The sequence below is a fragment of the Pseudophryne corroboree genome, chromosome 10 (genome assembly GCF_028390025.1).
Source record: "Pseudophryne corroboree isolate aPseCor3 chromosome 10, aPseCor3.hap2, whole genome shotgun sequence".
NCBI classification, from domain to species: Eukaryota; Metazoa; Chordata; class Amphibia; order Anura; family Myobatrachidae; genus Pseudophryne; species Pseudophryne corroboree.
This window is the reverse complement of record NC_086453.1, coordinates 242,204,066-242,231,356: the sequence shown is the minus strand read 5'-3', so window position 1 is coordinate 242,231,356 and position 27,291 is coordinate 242,204,066. Positions and strand designations below refer to the sequence as shown.

Here is a 27,291-nt window from a genome sequence, read left to right as displayed (position 1 = left end):
TTAATTTCCATAATGCAGTGTATTTAGAAGTAGTGACGGCAAAACATGAGGCATTAGTCTGACAGTGCAGACACGATAGTAAGTCATCTTCCGTTATTGAATAAAATGACTGCATATAGGGGCAGAGGGAGGGCGCTGGAGATGTTCTATAGCGTTGCGGTGCTATGTTCCACCTGTGCCCACAGCGGTAGTATCAATGTCCATGCAGCCATGCTGACATGAACATATGGGGCTCTCTCTTACCAGATCTAAGAACTTCCTCAGCCGCCGTTGTAATGCAGTCCTTACTCAGATTGCTGCATAGTATGAGCAGGTAATATGCTGGCTGGGCTTGTCAGAGGAATAATGCCGGTGAGACGGTGTGTCCAGTGGATGCAGTTCCTTTGTTATTATGCGTTTCTCCGCACCTGTGTATCGGCGGTTTCGTCAGAGGATGTAACACAAGCTGACATGAGCAGTTTTTAAACCCAAAGGATCCATTCACAGTTTAGAGCAGATGATATTCTCACCTGTGGGATATATATGTAATCAGCTGTGATAGTATTTAGTCTATGTCTCATATGTGTCAACCTTTGTTACACTTCAATTTTACACATTATTAAATTTAAAATGAGCAGGATGGTGGCTAATTATAAAACATCATTATGTGCTTATAATATTTAACAGCATCAACAATTACATAATATCCAATTGTGAACTTCTAAGCAATTTCCTAATATCAGCAAGCATATAGATACAAGTTATGGAACACATAACAACAGGTCGATATCCATAGCATGATGGTCAGAGACATGGGCCAATATTTACTAATATTCATGTTTGAGTCGGTTTGTGTAGTGTTTAAACTCGTTTTGTATCGGGTGCATTTTCATGCAACTTTTTGAATCCATATACGCAAAGTTATGAAGCAGTCGACTTTATTGTTTTCGTGTTTTCCGATGTCGATGCCAGTCGGGTTTTTTTGGTACATTTACGCCCGTCATTGTCGTTTGCGTACGTGTTTTTGATGTATTTGCTGGTTTTTTTCCTAAGTTAAACGCGGCAGGGTTTTTTTTTCTTCGCGGCCGCATTTTCACTTTCAGTTTCGATTTTCATCCCCGTTCGTGATTGGTTGTGTTTCAGATGGTAGGAGTGTCTGTGCGCAACCATATAAATACGCCCCAAACCGTCCGCACCTCGTGGGTTTAGTTAGTGGTGAGGAGGAGGGAGGTTGTGCTGTGGAGGTAGGTGAATTTGTGGTTTGAAGAGGAGTGGTGGTAGCGATTTCTGAGTTATTATTATTATTATTATTATTACATTTTATTTATAAGGCGCCACATGTGTTTCGCAGCGCCGTACAAAGGACAGTACAGGGGACAAAACATTGCATTACAGTAAATAAATAACAGAAATAGAGTAGAGGTAACAGAGCACCACACATTCTCAAGACATAGTACAGCTAAGATGTAAGTATTGAGGGAGTGATCATCGTACTACTAGAGGCTGGTGGTCATAGATGGAGATGAGCCTTTACTAGCAGGATAAAGATGGTCGTTGAGTAGGGGAGAGCTGTGAGTGAAATGTGTTGAGACGAGGGCTTAGATAACAAGAGGAAAGAGGGCCCTGCTCTGAAGAGCTAACAATCTATTGGGGAGGGGCGACAGACAGATGACAAGAGGTGCAGGCAAGTGGGAGGTAGCCTGATGGCAGTATGCAAGCAAAGCTGAGATGTTCACGGCATGAGGCAGGGGGGGTGGAGGCGCGGCTTCAGCTCTGGGTTATGCATCAGAAGGGTACGCTTTGATGAATAGGTGGGTTTTTAGTGCCCGTTTGAAGCTTTGCAAGGTTGGGGAGAGTCTAATGGAGCGGGGGAGTGCGTTCCACTGAAGGGGTGCAGCACGGGCAAAATCCTGAACTCGTGCATGGGAAGCAGTAACCAGGGCGGTGGAGAGGCGACGGTCATTAGTCGACCGTAGGGGGCAGGAGGGAGTATGAAGGGAAAGGAGGTTGGAGATGTAGGGAGCAGTGGAATTAGAGATGGCCTTGTATGTGAGGGTGAGGAGTTTGAAGAGGATTCTGTAGGGGAATGGGAGCCAGTGTAGATTTTGTTGAAGGGGAGTGGCAGATGTGGTGCGGCGTGAGAGAAAGATGAGCCTAGCTGCGGAGTTCAGGACAGATTGGAGGGGAGCAAGATGGGAGCAAGCGAGGCCAGTGAGGAGGACATTGCAGTAGTCAAGTCGTGAGATGACCAGTGAGTGGATGATGAGTTTAGTTGCACTCTGGGAGAGATATGGCCTGATACGAGCAATGTTGCGTAGCTGGAAACGACAGGATTGTGCCAGAGCTTGGATGTGGGGTGCAAAGGAGAGGGAGGAGTCAAGAGTGACGCCCACGCAGCGGAGTTGGGGAACGGGGGAGATGGTGGTGTTGTCAACAATGATTGAGATATTGGTCGGGGGTGTTGCTCTGGATGGGGGGAAGATGATGAGTTCCGTTTTGTCCATGTTGAGCTTTAGAGAGCGTTCAGACATCCAGGAGGAGATTGCAGAGAGGCAGCTCCAAACCTGAGAGAGGACAGAGGGGGACAGATCAGGAGATGAGAGGTAGAGTTGTGTGTCATCAGCATAGAGGTGGTATTGAAGGCCAAATGAGTTAATGAGCGCACCCAGGGAAGAGGTATACAGGGAGAACAGAAGGGGTCCAAGGACAGAACCCTGAGGGACACCAACAGGAAGGATGGAAGGGTGTGAGGTGGTGCTTGAGGCAGACACAGAGAAGGAGCGGTTAGTGAGGTAAGAAGAAAACCAGTCAAGGACAGTGCTAGAGAGGCCAGCGTTTTGGAGTGTGCCGAGGAGGAGAGGATGATCTACGGTATCAAAGGCAGCAGAGAGGTCCAGAAGGATGAGCAGAGAGAAGTGGCCCCTGGATTTGGCCGAAAGCAGGTCATTGGTGACTTTTACCAGGGCAGTCTCAGTTGAGTGGAGTGGGCGAAAGCCAGATTGTAGTGGATCGAGGATGGAGTTGTCAGAGAGGTAGCTTGTGAGACGGCTGTAAACTAGTCGTTCAAGTAATTTGGAGGCGAAAGGGAGAAGAGAGATGGGGCGGTAGTTAGTGGGTGATGAAGGGTCGAGGTTGGGTTTTTTGAGAATAGGTGAGACCAGAGCATGTTTGAATGGTGAGGGGAAGATGCCGGTGGAGAGGGACAGGTTAAAGAGGTGAGCAAGGTGGGAGCAGGCAGTGGGGGAGAGGGAGCGGAGAAGACGGGAGGGAGGGGGTCCAGGGGGCAGGTGGTGGTGGGGGAGGATAAGATGAGGGAGTGGACTTCCTTTTCTGAAGTCGGATGGAAGGAGGACAGGGTGGGATAGATGGAGGGGAGGGATAGAGGGGGCAGGGGGGTAGCAGAGGGGTGACGGCGGGAGATGTCGTGTCGGATATCCTCAATTTTGGAGATGAAGAAGGAGGCAAAGTCAGTGGCAGTGAGGGATGATGGGAGGGGAGGAGGAGGGGGGCGAAGGAGAGTGTTGAAAGTTTCAAAGAGACGGCGTGGACAGGAGGACTGAGAAGAGATGAGTGCTTGGAAAAAGGATTGTTTGGCGAGGGGCAGAGCTGTAGGAGGAGAGAATAAACTTGAAATGGAGGAAGTCCGGCAGAGAGTGAGATTTCCTCCAGGAGCGCTCAGCGGAGCGTGAGCATTTTTGTAAGAAGCGTGTTAGTTTGGTGTGCCAGGGTTGGGGTTTGGAGCGGCGGAGGGGGACAGAGGAGAGGGGGGCCACAGAGTCGAGAGCAGTGGTTAGGGAAGAGTTATAGAAGGTGGCTGCCTGGTTGGGACAAGTCATAGTGGAAAGAGGAGAGAGGAAAGTCTCGAGGGAGGACAAGAAAGTGGGGTTGAGAGACTCAAGATTGCGTCTGGTGGTGGTGGGTCTGGGCGTGGAGAGGAGGAGGGAGGATGAGAGGGTGAAAGAAAGCAGATGGTGGTCAGAGAGAGGGAAGGGAGATTTTGAGAAATCAGAGAGATCACATCGGTGGGTGAAGACAAGGTCGAGGGAGTGGCCGAGATTGTGAGTAGCGGTGGAGGTCCATTGAGAAAGTCCAAAGGAGGTGGAAAGGGCAAGGAGATTAGTGGAAGCGGCATTAGTGATGTCAATAGGGATGTTAAAGTCTCCGAGGATGACAGAGGGGAGGTCAGAGGAGAGAAAGTGGGGAAGCCAGGCAGCAAAGTTGTCAAGGAAAGGTGAACAGTGGCCAGGGGGGCGGTAGATCACTGCCACAAGGAGGTGAATGGGGTAGAAGAGGCGGATAGTGTGGACCTCAAAGGTGGAGAAGGTGAGAGAGGGCTCAGGTGGGATGACACAGAAGGTGCAGTTAGGGGAGAGAAGGACGCCCACGCCTCCACCCTGGCGACCATCAGGTCTGACTGTGTGGGTGAAAGAGAGGCCTCCGTAGGAAAGGGCAGCAGGGGAGGTGGTGTCAGAGGAGGAGAGCCAGGTTTCAGTGATGGCGAGAAGGTGAAAAGAGTGGGAGATGAAGAGGTCGTGGATAGTTGGCAGCTTGTTGCAGATTGATCTAGCATTCCAGAGTGCACAGGAGAAAGGAAGGGAGGGGACAGGGGAGATAGGGATAAGGTTGGCTGGGTTCTGAGTGTTTGTGGGTGATTTTGAATTTGGGGGGCAACCTGGCAGTCAGGATTGGTATGTGAAGGGATCGAGGAGCCATAATTTGGTACAGTAGTGTTAAGGGGAATAGAATGGTGTAGGTGTAATATAGAATGAACAAGGAGAATGCGGGGTGTAATGTAAGCAAAAGTGCAAACAGTATTTTTAGAAATAATGTTAGGAACGGAAAGGCTGAGATGGATACACAGTGGTTGTAGATTGTGTTTATGAGAGTGTGAGCAATGTGTGAAAGCAGTAGGGCTGTTACTTAATCAGACAGGTTGTTCAGTGTCCAGGCTGTGCAGGCTGCAGTCGTTGCTGGTGGTGGTATGGGTAACTCACTGTAGTCTGTTGTTTGCAGTTCTTTTGTGGAGATGGGGGAGATATTCTGCTGTCCCTCTGTTTCTCTCCTGTTCATCTCCGTATATCTCCATAGATTATATCATCATACTTTGTACTAACATACTTAGCAACTAAAATGCTAGCAGCCTGAAGTGCTTGTAGCCTTGGTCAATACTAGTTAAATAACCATGCAGACATGGATGCAGGGTTAATTGATAGCAGCCCCTACCCTCTGAAAACTCCACCCACAGCAAAAGGTTGCATCAAGGTGTGAACAAATCACTATACCTCCACTAATACACAGTGAGAACAGACTATAGTCTGGCCCAGAAACAACAAGCAAAATACAAAATTATCAATACCTATCATAGTAGAAAAAGCATGTAATGTCTGGATGTTAAAGTTGCAGCAGTGAGAGATTGTCAATACCTATCATAGTACAAAAAGCATGTAATGTCTGGATGTTAAAGTTGCAGCAGTGAGAGATTGTCAATACCTATCATAGTACAAAAAGCATGTAAAGCGATTTCTGAGTGTGGTATTATGTTTGAAAGTCGTCTTGTCATTCTTGTTGTCTTGTATTTTGTGGTTTTGTCTCATTTTTAGTCCAAGTTATTTTTCTTTATAGTACCTTGTCAGTGTGTGTGTGTGTGTGTGTGTGTGTGTGTGTGTGAGTTGTGTAGTGGTAGTGGAGGAGTGTGTTGTTTGTCTTTTTTTTCCTGTGTTAACTGTTTACACACACAATTATGTGTGACTCAGAGGTGGAGGGTGTGAGTGAGGGGGAGGAGGTTGGTCAGGTGGAGGAGGTGAGTGTTAATGAGGATAGTGAGGTGGAGGAGGTGGGTGAGGTTGCTGCAGCAGCCTCAAGTGATAGTGACAGTCAGAGTGCTCCACAGCCACGCACCACTACTAAGACTGGGTGGAATGTTAAGTTTAGTTTTGCTGAAAATGTGGCATTGGTGCGTGAGCTGATGAAGTATCAGAGGCAGCTATTTGGCCCGGAGTCCGCCAAGGTGCCAACACGGAGGAAGACGGTGTTGTGGGCGAAAGTAGTTGCTGCTGTCAATAGTGAGGGGGTGGTCAAGCGGACTGAGGACACGTGCCGCAAACGGTACTATGACATAAAGCAACGTGTGAAGTCCAAAATGGCCAAGGAGGCCAAGTCGGCTCGGAAAACCGGTGGTGGGCAGCCCTATATTGCAAGTTATTTGGAGTATGAGGAGCCCATGCGGAGTGTAATCCCTCCAGAAGTTGTCTCTGCAACCCATGTCCGGGATTCAGATAGGCCCAGGAAGAATGGTGAGCATGTGTTTTTTTTTTTTTATTATTTGTTTTTTTTTTGGAATGTGTGTCATGTGACGTTGCATATTACTCCCATCTTCTAGTGTGTGTCAGCAAATACATTGTTTTGGTTAATGTTTTATATAAAAGTCAATGTAACATCTTACTTTATTGTATGTCATGTGTTTTTCAGACAGTTTTTTTTGCATGTGTAGTTTGGACTTGGTGTGTCTCTGAATTGTCCTGCAATAATGTTTTCCTGTTGTTTTTTTTTGTATTTAAAATTGTGACTATGTTTTATATTTAAGTGATCCATGTGGTTTTGTTTAAAAAAAGTGGTTGTGATGTTAGAGGCTGGAGTACTGGAAAGTGGTTTGGGAACCACTTACATGTGTAATGTCATCTTTAGATAATGTTATGTTTTTTTTGTATAATATTTTTTAAAAATTTTTGTTGTTTGCTTGTATTTGTACCGTGACACCACACTGCAGTGTTTTTTATTAAACAAATTTCTGCATTTTGTTTTTGCTCATATAGTGGTAATGTGTCTTTGGAGTGCCACATCACAGAGCAAATTAGATATTGCATCTGTAATATTTTTCCTACCAATACAAAATGAAGTTGATTTTTTTTTTAATTTTTATAAAACTTTCCTTGAACTTGTGGCCTATGTCAGTGTCCTGTACATGTTTTCCTGTGTTTATGTTGCCATAGTGCATATGTGTTTTGGTCATTGTTGTTGTTTTTTTATTTTTTCTGTTCCTTTTTTTATTTTATTAAAAAACCAAGCATTTCTAAAAGAATAAATGTTTATAAGCATAATGGGTGGATGTATACACAATAGCATGATTTTTTATTATAATTCATTTTATACAGTGTCTGAAAAAAGCAGCACTCCTCGTCGGCCAGTAACTCCTATCACATCGGATGATGATGATGCTGCGGAAGCAGGTAAAGTGTCCATTGTAGTATAGGGTATGCTTGTAAAGGAATGGCCATAACCAAATTGCACTTTCATTAAAAGGTCCATCAAAAGAAGTATGGAGCAGCAGAAGTGGCACTTCTGAAAGACATCACCACAAAAAACCTGTGGCCGAAAAGAAAGCAAGGTCGTATGTTCCGGCCCAAACACAGCAGGCTACCCTGCCACGAAGATTATCGTCCGTATGTTCTTTCCCCCCACTCCAAATTTTGGACACACCTCCAAGGCGTCATCCACACTCCCCTCATCTTGATTGTGAGTATCAAACTGAAATTTTTAAAAAAAAATTCAGTACGTAATCTAAAAATTTCATAACCGCATTAAGTCAAAACACATCAAAAAAGTAAATACTTACCGCAGTAAGTAAAAGCTGAAATGTAATCCAATCTAAATGTCCTTGTCCACATCCAGTAAAGATATGTATGTCCACTTGAGCCATACAGTATGACATTGTGTGTAAGATGCTGCAACAAAAAAGCATGTTTGTTTTTTTGAAAAAGTAAGGGTTTTTTTTTACAACATTTCACATGTGTGTTTGAGGTAACATTGCAAAATACATATAAAAACATGACTATGTTTGTTTGAACAAAGCTATAAGGTAAGACATTATGTATTCCAATGTGTTTTTATGGTGGAGTATGTGTGAGCTACAAAAAAAATAAAGTGTTTGCTTTCACAATTAAGTAACCAGACACATTTGCCACAAACAGGCATATGTATGTATTTAAGCTATGAGTGATGATGTTGCTAGCCAGAATAGTTGAAAGTAACAGTGAATCACATGTGTTCCATGTGGTAAATTTACTAAGATGGCCATTCTATTGAAGATGGGATGTTGCCTATAGCAACCAATCAGATTCCAGGTATTATCTTCTAGAAGGTGCTAGATAAATGAGAAGTAGAAGCTGATTGTTTGCTATGGGCAACATCCCATCTTAAATAGAACTCCCATCTTAGTAAATTGCCCCCCCACCCCCATGTGTAGTGATTTGTTTACATTTCTCAAACATATGGATAGCTAACGGAGATTTAATTAACATTTCAGCTTCGAGTCCTGGGAACAGCATCCCTTCACAACAACAGCAACACAGTGACATGGAGGAGACAAACATCTTAGAAATGCAGCCATTAATGCAAGGAATGAGCCCCCCAGCACCTGTGAGTACACCACCACAGCAAAGCACACCACCACCACAACACAGCCCAACAACACCAGGAACACAAGGCCCTGATCAGGTGTTTTGGACCATTTGGGCTAGACATCAGGCCACTAATGAAGATTGCCTAGGTAAGCAGACACAAATGTTAACAAGCCTACCATCTCACCTCAGAAGAATATCCAGAAATCTGAGTAGACAAAATGAGCAAACAACCAGAATAGGCAATACCATGGAACTCATGCGTACAGACATTACACAGGTCATGGGCAACTTACAGCGCATAATGGAAGAACAGCACAGACAGCAGCAAAGTTACATGATCATTTTTCAAAACAATCAAAAGATTAATGAAAGTTTAGTCCGAATAGTAGACAATCAAAATGCTGCTACACGTGAACTCAATGCCACCCTCACTAACCTGAATGAAACACTCAGATGCATGCACCAACCGCAAACAAGCAGCAGTTCTGGTACGACTACTCCAAATGTCACGCCAGTCTCATCACCACCAAGACGCTCCACCAGAGCACGACAACATAACAGTGCTAAAGGCAAAGGGCAGGACAAGCAGCCACCAAAAAAAAATGTGAAAAAAAAACAAGTTAGACATTTGTGATAAGTAACTCAAAAAAGTTAGCAAGTGTTTTTGTTGCTAAAATAATATAACACTTAGGTCCTTGACCCTTTTTTCAACATCATTAATTATAAGTGGCCCAAAAAATATTATAAATTTAGGACGCACATTTATTCAAAACCATTTTTATTTGGTATTGGAGGCGGGAAATGTTGATGGAGCCACACATACATGTTAGCAGGAAGTAAACTGACCCCTTGATTTTTTTCTAATCATTACTCTTTCTAGATTCCAATCATTCTCTTTGCCTGCAGATACAATAATTGCCAGCCAGGCAGAATGTCTTTAGCAGGAAGTAAACTGACCACTTGATTTTTTTCTAATCATTACTCTTTCTAGATTCCAATCATTCTCTTTGCCTGCAGACAATCCAAAATACAATGTTAGTGATACATATCTTAGCTATCTTATCTATACAACATTACAAGAAGAACACAATTGAGTTGCGTAAAAAGCTTGTAATATGTTGCCTTTGTTTTGTTTGAAAAACATTGTCCAAATGAATGTCAGTATTGTTTGGACATGTTTGTGTGTTTAAAATTATTAAGAATGTTTTGACACGTGATGCAGAAACAAACAAATATGTAATTTTACAACAATAAGCACAAACTGTGTATAATAATGTATATGTGTGGCAAACTGTGTATTTACTTACACATCATCAAGTTTACAGCATCAAACATTAGGAAATAAAATATTCCTGATTACAGTAAGTTTGTGTGTCTTAAATATGATGGTGCATCATACATAGGGACATATGTATTCCTCAAGGCTAACATATTATATGTTGAGGAGTGTTTTTTGGGAACACAGGTTCGCAAACTCGGCCCTCAGGAACCCACACAGTGCATGTTTTGTAGGTCTCCTCACAGAATCACAAGTGACATAATTAGCTCCACCTGTGAACCTTTTAACATATGTCTGTGAGTAATTCATACACCTGTGCTTCTACTGGGTTTCGTAAAAAACATGCACTGTGTGTGGTCCTGAGGGCCGAGTTTATGAACCTGTGCATTAGGACGTTACACCCAATGATAAAGTGAAATACTAAATGGATGATGTGGGCTTGTAAGAAATTAGCACTGCAAGTTTACGATTACTTATCCAGACTTAATGCATGCCACTCATAATCTGTTGTTTTGAGATTTAAAATACACACAATACACATGCGACATTTGTTTTTCATATAGCGAGGGTATGTTTGTATGTGTCAAGGAGACAGACACATTCTGAGTAATGGTTTTGGAGAAAAAAAACAAAACATCTATTTATGATTACACAAAAAAAGAAATAAGCAAACCAAGCTTACCTTAGAAATAGCGATTGATGATTTGTTGCCTAACCTTCCTCCCTACATCAGTACTCCAAGTATCACCAGATGTCTCTAATTCCTCTACTTGCTGGCTGCTTTCTTCCTCCTCCTCCTCAACATGTGGCAGATGTTGTTGCAAACACATGTTATGAAGAAAGCAGCAGCAGAACACAATTTGAGTCACCTTGGAGGGACTATACAACAAAAGGCCACCAGACTTATCCAGACACCGAAACCTAGATTTCAGCACACCAAAACATCTTTCTATCACATTCCGCGTGGACTTATGTGCATGATTGTAATTGTGTTCAGCAGGAGTATCAGGTCGGGACAATGGAGTTAGAAGCCAAGAGAAACAGCCATATCCTCCATCACCTAAAAGACAGATATAGTAACGTGATTCATGTTAAGATACAGCAACACATAAGTAACACACTGTGGGGCAGATGTATTAACCTGAAGAAGGCATAAGGAAGTGAAAAACAAGTGATATGTGCAAGGTAATAAAGGCAGCAGACAATCTGTCCCTAAGTATTAAGTTACATATTGGAGGTGATTAGCTGGTGCCTTTATCACCTTGCACAGATCACTGGTTTCACACTTCCTTATGCCTTCTACAGGTTAATACATCTGCACCTGTATTTGGACAAAGTATACTCAGGCCTACACATATCAAATTACATACCCAGCAGCCATCCATCTGGCATTTGTCCGTCCTCAAACTTGTCAAAGAGGGATGACTGACTGAGGATGAAGGCGTCATGGCAGCCCCCAGGGTAACCAGCAACAACACTCATTATTCTGAGATTTGCATCACAAACCACCTGCACATTTGTGGTGTGTTCGAAATGGCGGTTTGTATATATGTGCTGCCTGCCCCTAGGTGGTCTCAGCTGAATGTGTGTGCAATCTATGGCTCCAAGCACATTGGGCATGCCAGCCAGCTCATAGAAATCTACCCTGACGGCATGCTACTGAGACTCCTGGGTAGGGAAGCAGATTGAGACCTCGATGTGGGGCTGCAAAACAGCCAACACCTTTGTGTACATTTTAAAGAACAATAAACATGAGATTTTAGGACAGAACTGGCCACTGAGAAATTAAAACAAACACAAAACAGAAGAGGTCGTTAGGTATACATCACCTGGGTTAAGATTCTGGAAAATGAGGGCTGTGAGATTCCTATGACATCCCCAGACACAGCCTGAAAGCTGCCAGTAGCCAGAAAGTGCAACACAGCCAGGAGTTTGTGCAGGCCTGAGACAGGGCGAGAGCGTGCTGTCTCAGGATCTAGGCCCAGTTTGACAAGGTCATATAGACAGAAAATGTTGTTACGATTTAGACGGAACATCTGTATGACCTTATCATCGGACAATGCGTTCAAGTTTAAACGCCCCCTAAAAAAACGATGCCTGCGCAGCCTCCGTGGAACTTGTACAACCTGCTGACCATGTTCAGTTTCTTGGCCCTGGTTACTTACAGGCTGATGTCTGAGTCTGAGGAATCCCACAGCACACAAAAGATCACTGGCCCACAGTCCTGCTGCCATTTCTTGAGTGTAGGTGTATTGAAATGGGCCTAACATCCTTTTATAGGCATCCTAATTCAGGTGTGTGTGATTTTTTATTTGCAACACATGTAAACACGACTGAAAAAAGCAGGTCTATTTTTTTGCCACTTTTTTAACAAATCGCAAAAAAATACGACCGCATTTGAGCACTCAGAGACTAACACCCAAATACGAATGAATAGTGAATTCCCGTATTCTATGAAATAACAGCCGCATTTGACCGATGGTCTATTCATTCGTATTTCGGAACGTTGTCATTCAAACCATTATGAATAGACCAGACACTGCCGAGATTGGTGCTTAGTGAATTCCCGGATTGGGACTTAGAACAAAAAACACAAATCGGCCAAACTCGGAATTTTAGTAAATACTGGCCATGGACTTCCATAGAGAGAGACTCGGGTTCGGATCCTGGCACATATTGGTCACATTTATTTTTATTTAATATATGATTCTCAATTTTTTATAAATAACAAATATAGCATACTATTCCAAAGTGCTCATATAGCAACACAAATAGAGCACCAAAACATATAATTAACAATGCTCATTATGAAATGATTACTAGGATTACACCTGAGATAATTTATATAATAAAAAAGAATATATAGAAAACCGGACTACCGGTATCTAAACTCTAGGCATATATAGTGTATGCCTCAATATGATTTAGATTGAAAGCACGAATAACCACATTGTAATAACAATCATTTTTAATAATAATAGTCTGCAATTTAACTGTCTCTTGTATGTAACCTACATGGGGAATCAAAAAACTCACATTTTTCCAGCTCGGCAAATATTTTTTTTTATCTCACAATTCATCTAAGACTAACTTCATCTTCCTACTCTTTCAGTGAGAATTTAAAAAAAGGATGTTTGTAATATTTAATGATGAATTTTCCTAAGAATTATCTATAGATTTTCACAAAATTTTGAATATTGTCAGGGTATTACCAATGTTTATAGTGACCTGTATGTTTATTGCAGTTTTCCGTTCATCGTCATGTTGAATGCTGATCAAATTCTAAACTTCTCTGGGGAAAGTTTTGGAGAATGTCAATGTCCTTTCTAATTTCTCGAAGGGCTGAAATGAGAGGATGGTTATATTTATCCATAACAGTGATTTTTGTTTGACCCTATATCAATGCAATCACAGAGATCGCTATCACTTGCTACAAATAAATTCTTACCCCCAGCTGGGATGTGGGTGGTTTTATAATCATGAGACTGTCATCTGGATGATAGATAGACAATGTCTAGTTAGACAGTCAATAGACAGACATCATATGTTAGACAGACACTAGGTCGACAGGGTCAAAAGGTCGACATGAAAAAGGTAGACAGTACAATTGGTCAACAGGGTCAAAAGGTAGACAGGGTCAAAAGGACATGAAAATGGGCGACATAAAAAAGGTAGACAAAGGTTTTTTTATGTTACATGTTTTTGGAATTTTTCATACCTTCTGTATCCATGTCGGCACAGACCTCGAAGCATGCCGAGCAAAGTGTGCCATGCGAGGGGATGACTTTTTACAATTGGGGGTCCCAGATGAAAAAAAATATCCACACAAAACCCATAAATGCAAAAAAAAATGGTATCTACCTTTTTATGTCGACCATTTTCATGTCAAGCTTTTGACCCTGTCTACCTTTTGACCCTGTTGAACTTTTGTACTATCTACTTTTTTCATGTCTACCTTCTCACCGTCTCGACCTTTAGACCCTGTAGACCTGCCGACAGTCTAACATATAGTGTCTATCTATTGACTGTCTAGCTAAACACTGTCTATGTATTATACCGCACCCCCTGAGACTCAGATTTAACAAAGCAAACATATTGATTTTGGGGAGTTTAGCCCCTGGAATAATCCATATTGAATAATAAGAGCTCCAGTCAGGAGCAGGGACGTGCAGTCAGGGGAGGCAGTGCCTCCCCTGTCATTAATGATTAAAATAATACAAAGAAGATATTTATGACACATTTTCTGTGTCATAAGTATCTTCTTTTTATTAATTTAATCATTAGTACTATCTAAAATGGGTTGGGAGACACTGATCGTGGTGACTCCCATTGTGAATGGGAAAAGTGTGGGAGTGGGGGGCGGGCAAGGGCAGGGTCAAGCCACGGGCTGTAAAAGCCCATTCAAAATCTATTACAAAGCGGCACCTACTAAAGTGCTGCTTTGCTACAGGGACATGCTTTCAAACCATGAAAGCACGCCCCTGTCAGTGAGGCCACAGTGATTGGCCAGCGGATCCGTCACTGGATCCACTGTCATCACAGTGGGTTTGCTGGGACACGGCGGAGGTGCGGGCTTCAGAGGCGGCGGGACGTGGCGGGATGTAGCGGAGGTGCAGGCGACATTGGTGGTGGGACGTGGTGGAGCAGGACGCGGTGGAGGTAACCATAGTGGCAGGCAGGGATCCGAGATTCCTGCCTGCCATTCTGCAGAGTTTGGCAGCGGAGCGGTACCATTTAAAAAAATGGTGCCTCAGCATCATTTTTGAAATTCAAGATGGCTGCTGCGAGCCAATCATGGCTCACCAATCATCGCCACGCCCTCTCTTGCTGACTTATATAAGTCAGCTCGAAGCAGCGGTGTCAGTCCGACGGCGGAAGAGGAGCAGTGTAGAGCTCCTAAAGATAGAAGATGCCGGAAGTCCTGGATGGGTGGCGGCTATGCAAAAGAGCTTAAAAGCCACCACCCACCAGGTGAAGACGCCGAAAGTCCTGAGGAGATGGCGGTCATGCAAAACCGCTTAAAGGCCACCGCCTCCCAGGTGAAGACGCCGGAGGAAGACGCCGGAAGCCCTGGGAAGGCGGCAGCCATGAAAAAGAGCTTAAAGGCTGCCGCCTCCCAGGTGAAGACGCCGGAGGAAGATGCCAGAAGCCCTGGGAAGGCAGCAGCCATGCAAAAGAGCATAAAGGCTGCCGCTTCCCAGGTGAAGACACCGGAGGAAGACGCCAGAAGCCCTGGGAAGGCAGCGGCCATGCAAAAGAGCTTAAAAGCTGCCACCTCCCAGGTGAAGACGCCGGAAGCCCTGGGAAGGTGGCGGCTACCCAGGTGAAGACGTTGGAAGCCCTGGGAAGGCGGCGGCCTCCCAGGTGAAGAGGGCGGCCATGCAAAAGAGCTTAAAGACTGCTGCCCCACGTGAGACCCTGCTTAATAAAACTTTTTTTTTTTAAATGTGTGGTGTCATTTATTGTAATATTTTCTTTACAGGTTGACTACAGGTGCCAGTGGGCCCTTTATGTCTGGGCATGCTGGTGCTTGTGGTTCTCCAAGTGCTGGCATGCTGGGACCTGTAGGCGACCTGTAAAGAACAATATTAGCATTCAGTGAACCCCGCACCCACCGCCACACGGAGGTGTGGGGCATAGCACTGGGCTTCCAGCCTAGTGCTGGTTGTTGCTCGCGGGGGGACCCCCTTTTTTCTGGGGGCCCCACTTTCCTAGGAATTACAGCCCTGGGTTGACTGATTTGGGGGGTGCCTAATGTTATGGCAGGGGGACCAAACACTAAGTGTCTCCCCTGCTATGGCATTACCCCTCCTGGGTGGTTCATCCTGGTGCTGGTTTTAGTGATATATGGGGAATTACACTTTTATATTTTTTATTTCTCTATGGAGGGGGGGGGGGGGGGGTTGGTTAGCTGTCAGTGCCTCCCCAGCATCTGACCTCACCAGGCTGGGAAGTCTAGGGCTGGTTATTGATTTTTTTGTTTTGCTTTACATAACAGAACCTGTACGAGTCACTCTGAGCATTGCCTGGAAAAATACATCGACCACAGACAGGTGTAACATAGTTGATGAGGTTGATAAAAGACAAACTGCCCATCGAGTTCAACCTATAAATTTAATTCTTGCACTTTACTGTATTTAGGTATGTTTACTACAATGACCCAGCTGAAATATTGATTTTAAGTCTAACAACTATGATTCGTACTATTACAAAAATATTTATTTTAAACGCTATATCCCTCGCTAAATTTTACAGCTAGAAATTTATCTAATCCATTTTTAATTATCTAATCCATTACTGGATTAGTCTACCATTACTGCCTTCTCTGGCAGAGATTTCCAAATCTGTATGGCCCCTACTGTGAAGAACCCTTTCCTATGCTTGATATGAAATTTTCTCTCCTCTAACCTCAAAGGGTGAACACATGTCCTGTGTAAATTTTTCTCATTAAATAAATCACTTGATAGCTCCATGTGTTGTACCTTTATATATTTGAAAATATTAATAATGTCTCCTATTAGGCGCATCTTTTCAAGTGTAAACATATTCAATCTAGTAAGCCATCACTCATATTCCAATTCCTCTAACCCCTTAACCAATTTTGTAGCTCACCTTTGAACTCTTTCAAATTCCAAGATATCTTTTTTTTATAGTATGGAGTCCAGAACTGTACACAATATTCCAGGTGCGGCCGTACAAATGATTTATATAGTGGCAGTGTTTCTTTTACTATTCTGTTGCACTGTTTCTGCGAGTTCTATCAGGTATACAAAAGGATGTTTAGTAAGTCCAGGGTTTCTATTGCTATCTATTTTAGATAATTGATGTTAGGCCCAATTGTTTATTGCTTTCTAAAATTTAGTTTTTTGCAATTTCCCATTGGATTCGCCTTTAGTATAGGGCCCTGCACATATCACGATGCGCCGCCGAGGTGCCCGACGGCCGATACGGCCGACAAGCGACCCGGCGGCGGGGGGGCAGTGACGGGGGGAGTGAAGTTTCTTCACTCCCCCCGTCACGCGGCTGCATTGAAGTGCAGGCAAATATGGACGAGATCGTCCATATTGGCCTGCATGCACAGCCGACGGGAGACCAGCGATGAACGAGCGCGGGGACGCGCATCGTTCATCGCTGGAGTCTCCACACTGAAAGATATGAACGAGTTCTCGTTCATTTATGAACGAGATCGTTCATATCTTTCAGAAAATCGGCATGTGTGTAGGGCCTATAAGTCTCCAATTTGTCATCTAGCCGGAAAATCACAAATAAAGCCACCAAACTGACAACAAGTAAAACTAACCCTAAGGGTCATCTTTATTATTTATCTGCACTTGTTCCACATCATTTATACTGCAATATAAAATTAACCCATTTTGGCCCGGGTGGGTGGTTTTCTACCTAGCACTTTAAATAAATTTCCTTGAATAATGAATGCTGCAAAATGAAATGTGTGCATCTATCTATCTATCTATCTATCTATCTATCTATCTATCTATCTATCTATCTATATATAAACGATAATGTTAGCCATCACATATTGTTTTTTCAACCCTCCATTCCCTTTTTAGCAACTTTATTTGAAGCTAACAGTAATACTACCAAAAATGAAAATTTCTAATATAAAAAGTTAAACCTTTTTAAAATAGAAAAAAAATAAAAAGTATTCCTGTGTCATGATGTGCAGGGGTAGTAGTCACAACATATGTAATCATTTTTCACCTCACGTGCCCCACACCTGTGTTATCTGCGTGTAAAAATCAGTGGGTAGTTTTCTACCCAATGTGCCAATAGATTTAGTAATTTTGGAGCTTTTTTGTTAGACACTGAAGTTTGATCCCTGGAAGGGTGTTTACTCTCACTTTCTGGTGGTAATTCAGACTGTATTGATGCAGCGTCAGTAATCGCAGTCTGAATTTTCTGTGGAGTGCGCCCAGGCAGCGGGTGCATTGTGCGTGCGCAACCAGGAGCCCAGCGAGATGCTAAAAGCATCTCTGGGCTGTTATCGCCTCTGCCTGACAGGCAGTGGAGGTCGCGGGGTGGGAGGGGGGGTGCCTCCGGACAATGGAGGTGTGTCCAGATCGTGTGTGATAATGATTGTAGTTGTGCTAAATTTAGCACATCTATGATTAGGTCTGAATTAGGCCCTCTGTCTGTGGCTGAACAGCAGGATCCTATCCCAGGAGGCAGAGACATGGTGAGGGGGGTGCAATGGGGAAAAATGTAGCTGAAATGTACATATGGGATTATATTTACTAAAGTATGGGTTTTTAGAAGTTGAGATGTTGCCCATAGCAATCACTCAGAATCTACTTATAATTTATCTTACACCTTCTAGAAGATAAAAGCTCGAATCTAATTGGTTGCTGTGGGCAACATTCCCACTTCTAAAAACTCACATTTTAGCAAATATACCCCATGGTGTCTGACTAGTATGTTATTTTATCTTGGATATACAAGCAGTAGAGTTTTACTGTATTATATTCATATTTATTTATTTATTTATTTATTTATATCTATTATATTTATGTTATGTATGTATTTATTTATATTTATTTGTTTTTAAAAATACATGTAACTTTGGAGTTACATGTTTGAAAAGATAAAATAAAAGATAAAATAGAGTTACTGTATATTTTTATGTTTTTATTTTTATTAGATTAGACCAGTGGTTCCCAAACTTTTTGGAATCATGGCGCCCTAGAGTATCAGAATTTTATTCACGGCACCCCTTGGCCAAAAAATTCTTAGCAAGACATTTTTAAATAAATATTAAATAAAAAATGTAATTTATAGGTCATCTTTAGGTCCCATTATGTGGTGAGGAACAAGATTTGACTCTGTTTGACCACATATGTTATGATTGGCTACCACCAGCTCTGGTTTTGTTAATTACATTAACCAGAAATAATTTTGATTGGTCCTGGACCACCAATCCACGGCACCCCTGCAAATGTTCTAAGGCACCCCAGGGTGCCACGGCACACAGTTTGGGAACCACTGGATTAGACCATTCAGCAAATAAGCAGTTCATGCAATTTGGTGTCATTTCTTGCAATTTCTTGATCAATAAGCAAATAATCCCCTTTTCACTCGACACTCATGTAAAATGTTAATTCACAGGAGGCTTATCAGATTCTGATTCAAAGCCTGGTGTCTGTGTTCTGCAAATGGTTGCTTGTACCAAACCTTGTGGGCAATTCAGACCTGACCACAGCTGTACGTTTTCATACAGCAGCCGATTATCGAATGACTGCGCATGTGCAATGGATGCAGTGACAGGATGGTGTGAAAAATGAGATCGCACAGGCGTTTGCAAAACGAATGACAGGAAGAGGCTGTTTGTGGGTGGTAACTGACCGTTTACTGGGTGTGTCCAGAAAAACGCAGGCGTTCCCAAGTGTTTTTAGGGAGGGTATGTGACATCAGCTCCGGCCCCGATCAGCCTGATTTCATTGCACTGGAGGAGTAAGTCCTGGGCTCACTCTCCCTCTTCCCTTCCTTTCTCTGCAACACCCTCTCTCTCTCTCTCTCTCTCTCTCTCTGACCACCTCCCTCTCTTGCTCCTCTCTCTCCACTATTTCCCTCTCATTCCCTCTCATCCCTGACACCCTCCCTCTTTCTTTCCCCAACACCCTCTTTCAGTCCCCTCTTTCTTTTCCTGACAACCTCAATCTATCTCTTTTTCTCTAACGTCCTAGTGGATGCTGGGGACTCCGTCAGGACCATGGGGAATAGCGGGCTCCGCAGGAGACAGGGCACATCTAAAAAAGCTTTTAGGTCACATGGTGCGTACTGGCTCCTCCCCCTATGACCCTCCTCCAAGCCTCAGTTAGGTTTTTGTGCCCGTCCGAGAGGGTGCAATCTAGGTGGCTCTCCTAAAGAGCTGTTTAGAAAAGTTTTTTTTTAGGTTTCAATCTCAGTGATTCCTGCTGGCAACAGGATCACTGCATCGAGGGACTTAGGGGAGAGATTTCCAACTCACCTGCGTGCAGGATGGATTGGAGTCTTAGGCTACTGGACACTTAGCTCCAGAGGGAGTCGGAACACAGGTCAGCCTGGGGTTCGTCCCGGAGCCGCGCCGCCGATCCCCCTTACAGACGCTGAAGAGACGGCAGAACGGAGGTCCGGAAAACAGGCGGCAGAAGACTCCACAGTCTTCATGAAGGTAGCGCACAGCACTGCAGCTGTGCGCCATTGTTGTCACACGGCTCACTGACTCAGTCACGGAGGGTGCAGGGCGCTGCTGGGGGCGCCCTGGGCAGCAATATAATTACCTTTAGTGGCAAAATAAATACATCACATATAGCCATTAAGGCTATATGTATGTATTTTAACCCAGGCCAGTTTATTAAAAACCGGGAGAAAAAGCCCGCCGAAAAAGGGGCGGAGCTTATTCTCCTCAGCACTCAGCGCCATTTTCCTGCTCAGCTCCGCTGGTGAGGAAGGCTCCCAGGACTCTCCCCTGCACTGCACTACAGAAACAGGGTAACAAAGAGAAGGGGGGCATAAATTGGCGATATTTATATATTAAGAGCGCATATATAGTAAACAACACCTTCTAGGGTTGTTTATATACATTTATAGCGCTTTTGGTGTGTGCTGGCAAACTCTCCCTCTGTCTCCCCAAAGGGCTAGGGGGTCCTGTCTTCGATTAGAGCATTCCCTGTGTGGCTGCTGTGTGTCGGTACGTGTGTGTCGACATGTATGAGGACGATGTTGGTGTGGAGGCAGAGCAATTGCCGAGGATGGTAATGTCACCCCCTAGGGAGTCGACACCGGAATGGATGGCTTTAGTTATGGAATTACGTGATAATGTCAGCACATTACAAAAGTCAGTTGACGAAATAAGACGCCCGGCAAACCAGTTAGTACCGGTTCAGGCGTCTCAGACACCGTCAGGGGCTGTAAAACGTCCTTTACCTCAGTCAGTCGACACGGGTACCGACACAGATGAATCTAGTGTCGACGGTGAAGAAACAAACGTATTTTCCAATAGGGCCACACGTTATATGATCACGGCAATGAAGGAGGCTTTGCAGATCTCTGATACTGCTGGTACCTCAAAAAGGGGTATTATGTGGGGGGTGAAAAAACTACCTGTATTTTTCCCAGAATCAGAGGAATTGAATGATGTGTGTGATGAAGCGTGGGTTACCCCCGATAGAAAATTGCTAATTTCAAAGAAGTTATTGGCATTATACCCTTTCCCACCAGAGGTTAGGGCGCGCTGGGAAACACCCCCTAGGGTGGATAAGGCGCTCACACGTTTATCAAAGCAAGTGGCGTTGCCGTCTCCTGATACGGCCGCCCTCAAGGATCCAGCAGATAGGAGGCTGGAAACTACACTGAAGAGTATATACACACATACTGGTGTTATACTGCGACCGGCAATAGCCTCAGCCTGGATGTGCAGTGCTGGGGTAGTGTGGTTGGATTCTCTGACTGAAAATATTGATACCCTGGATAGGGACAGTATTTTATTGACTCTAGAGCAATTAAAGGATGCTTTTCTTTATATGCGAGATGCTCAGAGGGATGTTTGTACTCTAGCATCAAGAGTAAGCGCGATGTCCATATCTGCCAGAAGAAGTTTATGGACGCGACAGTGGTCAGGTGATGCGGATTCCAAGAGGCATATGGAAGTATTGCCATATAAAGGAGAGGAATTGTTTGGGGTCGGTCTTTCGGACCTGGTGACCACGGCAACTGCCGGCAAATCCACCTTTTTACCTCAGACCCCTTCACAACAGAAAAAGACACCGTCTTTTCAGCCGCAGTCCTTTCGCTCCTATAAAAAGCGACCAAAAGGACAGTCTTATCTGCCGCGAGGCAGAGGAAAGGGTAAGAAAGGGCAGCAAGCAGCCCCTGCCCAGGAACAGAAGCCCGCCCCGGCTTCTACAAAGCCATCAGCATGACGCTGGGGCTTTACAAGCGGACTCAGGAACGGTGGGGGGTCGACTCAAGATTTTCAGCAATCAATGGGCTCACTCACAAGTGGACCCGTGGGTCCTGCAGATAATATCTCAGGGTTACATGCTGGAGTTCGAAAGGTTTCCCCCTCGCCGGTTCCTAAAGTCTGCTTTACCAACGTCTCCCTCAGAAAGGACGTCGGTTTTGGAAGCCATTCACAAGCTGTATTCTCAGCAGGTGATAGTCAAGGTACCCCTCCTACAACAGGGAAAGGGGTATTATTCCACTCTATTTGTGGTACCGAAACCGGACGGTTCGGTAAGGCCTATTCTAAATCTGAAATCCTTGAACCTGTACATACAGAAATTCAAGTTCAAGATGGAGTCACTCAGGGCAGTGATAGCGAATCTGGAAGAAGGAGACTTCATGGTGTCCTTGGACATAAAAGATGCTTATCTACATGTCCCGATTTACCCCTCACACCAAGGGTATCTCAGGTTCGTGATACAAGACTGTCATTATCAGTTTCAAACGCTGCCGTTTGGTTTGTCCACGGCCCCTCGGGTCTTTACCAAGGTAATGACCGAAATGATGGTTCTTCTACGAAGAAAAGGCGTATTAATTATCCCTTACTTGGACGATCTCCTGATAAGGGCAAAGTCCAGAGAACAGCTGGAAGTCGGTGTGGCGCTAACACAAGTAGTGCTTCAGCAACACGGGTGGATTCTAAATCTTCCAAAATCTCAATTGACCCCGACAACACATCTGCTGTTCCTGGGTATGATTCTGGACACGGTTCAGAAAAAGGTATTTGTCCCGGAAGAGAAAGCAAGGGAGTTATCCGAACTTGTCAGGAACCTCCTAAAACCAGGAACTGTGTCAGTACATCAATGCACAAGAGTCCTGGGAAAGATGGTGGCTTCGTACGAAGCGATTCCATTCGGCAGATTCCATGCACGGACATTTCAGTGGGATCTGCTGGACAAATGGTCCGGATCGCATCTGCACATGCATCAGCGGATAACACTGTCACCGAGAACAAGGTTGTCTCTCCTGTGGTGGTTGCAGACTGCCCATCTGTTAGTGGGCCGCAGATTCGGCATACAGGACTGGGTCCTGGTGACTACGGATGCCAGCCTACGAGGTTGGGGAGCAGTCACAAAGGGAAGAAACTTCCAGGGCGTGTGGTCAAACCTGGAGACGTCTCTTCACATAAATATACTGGAGCTAAGAGCGATCTACAATGCTCTAAGTCTGGCAAAACCGCTGCTTCAGGGTCAGCCGGTGTTGATCCAGTCCGACAACATCACGGCAGTCGCCCACGTAAACCGACAAGGCGGCACGAGAAGCAGGAGTGCAATGGCAGAAGCTGCAAGGATTCTGCGCTGGGCGGAGAATCATGTCATAGCACTGTCAGCAGTGTTCATCCCGGGAGTGGACAACTGGGAAGCAGATTTCCTCAGCAGACACGACCTTCACCCGGGAGAGTGGGGACTTCATCCAGAAGTTTTCCACATGATTGTGAACCGTTGGGAAAAACCAAAGGTGGACATGATGGCGTCTCGCCTCAACAAAAAATTGGACAGGTATTGCGCCAGGTCAAGAGACCCTCAGGCAATAGCTGTGGACGCTCTGGTAACACCGTGGGTGTACCAGTCAGTGTATGTGTTCCCTCCTCTGCCTCTCATACCAAAGGTACTGAGAATTATACGGAAGAGGAGTAAGAACAATACTGGTGGCTCCGGACTGGCCAAGAAGAACTTGGTATCCGGAACTTCAAGAGATGCTCACGGAGGATCCGTGGCCTCTACCTCTAAGAAGGGATCTGCTTCAGCAGGGACCTTGTATGTTCCAAGACTTACCGCGTCTGCGTTTGACGGCATGGCGGTTGAACGCCGGATTCTAAAAGAAAAGGGCATTCCAGAGGAAGTTATTCCTACCTTGATTAAGGCTAGAAAGGAAGTGACTGTACAACATTATCACCGCATTTGGCGGAAATATGTTGCGTGGTGTGAGGCCAAGAAGGCTCCAACGGAAGAATTTCAATTGGGTCGATTCTTACATTTCCTGCAAGCAGGATTGTCTATGGGCCTCAAATTGGGGTCCATTAAAGTTCAAATTTCGGCCTTATCAATTTTCTTCCAGAAGGAATTGGCGTCAGTGCCTGAAGTACAAACTTTTGTCAAAGGTGTACTACATATACAACCCCCAATAGTGCCTCCAGTGGCACCGTGGGATTTGAACGTGGTTCTAAATTTTCTCAAATCTCATTGGTTTGAGCCTTTAAAATCGGTAGAATTAAAATACCTTACATGGAAGGTAACCATGCTGTTGGCCCTGGCTTCAGCCAGGAGAGTTTCAGAGTTGGCAGCTTTGTCATACAAGAGCCCATATCTGATATTCCATTCGGACAGGGCAGAATTGAGGACACGTCCTCAATTTCTCCCTAAGGTGGTTTCGGCATTTCACTTGAACCAGCCTATTGTGGTGCCTGCGGCTACTAGCGACTTGGAGGACTCCAAGTTACTGGACGTTGTCAGAGCATTAAAAATATATATTTCAAGGACAGCTGGAGTCAGAAAATCTGACTCGTTGTTTACATTGTATGCACCCAACAAGATGGGTGCTCCTGCGTCTAAATAGACGATTGCACGTTGGATCTGTAGCACAATCCAACTTGCACATTCTGTGGCAGGCGTGCCACAGCCTAAATCTGTAAAGGCCCACTCCACAAGGAAGGTGGGCTCATCTTGGGCGGCTGCCCGAGGGGTCTCGGCATTACAACTTTGCTGAGCAGCTACGTGGTCAGGGGAGAACACGTTTGTAAAATTTTACAAATTTGATACTCTGGCTAAAGAGGACCTGGAGTTTTCTCATTCGGTGCTGCAGAGTCATCCGCACTCTCCCGCCCGTTTGGGAGCTTTGGTATAATCCCCATGGTCCTGACGGAGTCCCCAGCATCCACTAGGACGTTAGAGAAAATAAGAATTTACTTACCGATAATTCTATTTCTCATAGTCCGTAGTGGATGCTGGGCGCCCATCCCAAGTGCGGATTGTCTGCAATGCTTGTACATAGTTATTGTTACAAAATCGGGTTATTACTGTTGTTGTGAGCCATCTTTTCAGAGGCTACTTCGTTTTGTTATCATACTGTTAACTGGGTTCAGATCACAAGTTGTACGGTGTGATTGGTGTGGCTGGTATGAGTCTTACCCGGGATTCAAGATCCTTCCTTATTGTGTACGCTCGTCCGGGCACAGTACCTAACTGAGGCTTGGAGGAGGGTCATAGGGGGAGGAGCCAGTACGCACCATGTGACCTAAAAGCTTTTTTAGATGTGCCCTGTCTCCTGCGGAGCCCGCTATTCCCCATGGTCCTGACGGAGTCCCCAGCATCCACTACGGACTATGAGAAATAGAATTATCGGTAAGTAAATTCTTATTTTCTTTTTCACTCATCTCTCTCTCAGACACCATCTCACTCTCTGACATCCTCTCTCTCTCTTACTCCCTGAAACCCTCTCTTTTGTTCTTCCATCTCTCCCTGACACATTCTCCTTCTCACTCATTCCCCTCATTCTCTGTCTTCCTTTCTCTCCTGCTCCCCTATGGGACATAGTAGGGACAGTGGTGGGGGCACTTTTATTGGTGGAAGCCCCCACAACTTAGTTTCCCCAGTGCCCCACTAGCCTTAAACCAGTCCCAGATACAACAGGCTATTTTGCAGAGTTGTAACGCGCTGGTAACATAGGGACTAATTTAGAGATGTATGCAAACTTGATGGTTTACGTACATCTCCGATGTTTATCAACCAGCGCATGCACAGGATCTGTACTGCACACGTGCAGATCTGTGTCTGCGACAATGGTCACTGAGTCCTGTGAGCTGCAGCATGATTGACATGCTGCTGTAGCTTTGGAGCTGAAGGGGTGGCTACGGCCATTGTTACAGAACATGACAACAAGTCAGCCCCTATTTTCTGGGTGTGATGAGGTCAGAGGTCCTGGGTGTCCTTAAATGCAACTGTACTGACCCCGTAAGTGTGAAAACACTGCCTATCCTGTGTAATCTGTGGGTTATTCAGATGACTGATATTAATGGAGATGATCCTATGCAGCATCTTCAGACACAGCAGTGGATCAAAGAAGCTAGCAGGGGGTGTCTATTTACACAAGATGCCTTCTATGAAATTAGCATATTTTTGCACAGCAGCTGTATCCAAAGACGTAGATACTGTATACATTTGTATGAACTGTGGCCATCTCTGAATCAGACCCATAATCTTTGATTTTGGCTTTTCTATCACCAAGCCGCAGAACAGAATTCTGTACTGTATTTATACATTTAACATTTTTCAGAATCTATAGCCTTGATAGTCGGCTGTGAACGTTTGAGCCCAACTTCAGCTAAACTGGAAAATGTATGATTAACTGCAAAACAGGGATAATATATTAGAACAATTGTGAAAATTCTACTTATCTTCATATTTATTTATATAAATTTAAGATGTATTTAGAAATGATAGAATTTTTAATGGGATTTTAATCAACCATATGCAGCCCATTACACAGCATCTCTTTATTGTGGTCCTAGGAGAAAATTCTCTAAAATTGTCACTTTATTTTATTATTGAGAACAAAACAACTACAGTATATTTATTTTAATTTTTTTCTTCCATGTTGTCTGTTGCTTAGATTTTGTTGTAAAGTCATTTTCAATTCCCAGATGGTTAAAAAAGCTCTCCCTCCCCATTACTATAATAGTAGGTTGCTATTTTTACACTGCTGAGGCATTTTTATGATCTAAAATTACAGTGTTCTTCTGCTACCACCAATTAAATAAATCTCTGGCTTGTGGTTCTGGATTTTGCATAGTCTATGAATGGAGTTTAAAGATTTTCTCACTAGGTGGCTATGCATTGTAATCTTCACACTGTGTACATCAATGTACTTTCTTGTATATACAAAAGCAATTTTGTTTTAACATTTATATTGTATGTAAAATATATTCTGCTATTTTTATGTTCTTGTGGTGATAGCAGTTTCATGTGTTTAGGCTTGACAAAAATAAAAGTAAAACAGGGTTGTGAAGGTACATAACTAGCTAATTAGAGAAATAAGAATATATATATATATATATATATATATATATATATATATATATATATATATATATATATATATATATATATATATATATATATATATATATAAACAAAAGGAAAATGTGGACTCATTCACTTGTACTTGATGAATAAATTAAATCCACATTTGTAGCCACAACATATATTCGGAATTCCACCTGATACAATAAAATGTTCACTAAAAGTCCACTTTAAATTTCCTGGACTGTTGCTCCCCTCGTTCTATGTCCCCGGAACTCCTCGGGTAAATGGAACTAGCAGAAAAATATGAAGAGGGGGCGCTTCATAGTGTAAAAACTTTTTAATCAAATAAAACTTCAGACATTAACAGAACTTTGAGATGTCAAGACTCGTACTGCATATAAACCAGTGTGGGCTGGTTACCACATGATACAATCAGTATTCCTCCCGGCAATTACCCGAACCTCATCTCTTGGCTCCCTGGACTCCTACCTCCCGCACCTGGCCGCCAACAGCGGTCACCGCGGGTCGGATCACTGGACCACTTGCTTCGGGACGGAGATAGCCGGAGGATGATGACGTCAGAGCAGCTCCGCCCTAACGCGTTTCGTCACTGACT

General features: G+C 44.0%; 2 long non-coding RNA genes across 2 annotated transcripts; both read right to left on the bottom strand.

Moving 5' to 3' along the window:
- On the bottom strand, positions 1 to 27,291 carry LOC134965467 (uncharacterized). Its single transcript, XR_010188380.1, has 3 exons — positions 27,137 to 27,291; positions 12,870 to 12,999; positions 1 to 509 (listed from the first exon to the last, which is right to left on the bottom strand). It is a non-coding gene; the product is annotated as an uncharacterized LOC134965467 (long non-coding RNA).
- On the bottom strand, positions 7,103 to 8,926 carry LOC134965465 (uncharacterized). The gene is made up of 3 exons (XR_010188379.1): positions 8,815 to 8,926; positions 7,592 to 7,700; positions 7,103 to 7,503 (listed from the first exon to the last, which is right to left on the bottom strand). It is a non-coding gene; the product is annotated as an uncharacterized LOC134965465 (long non-coding RNA).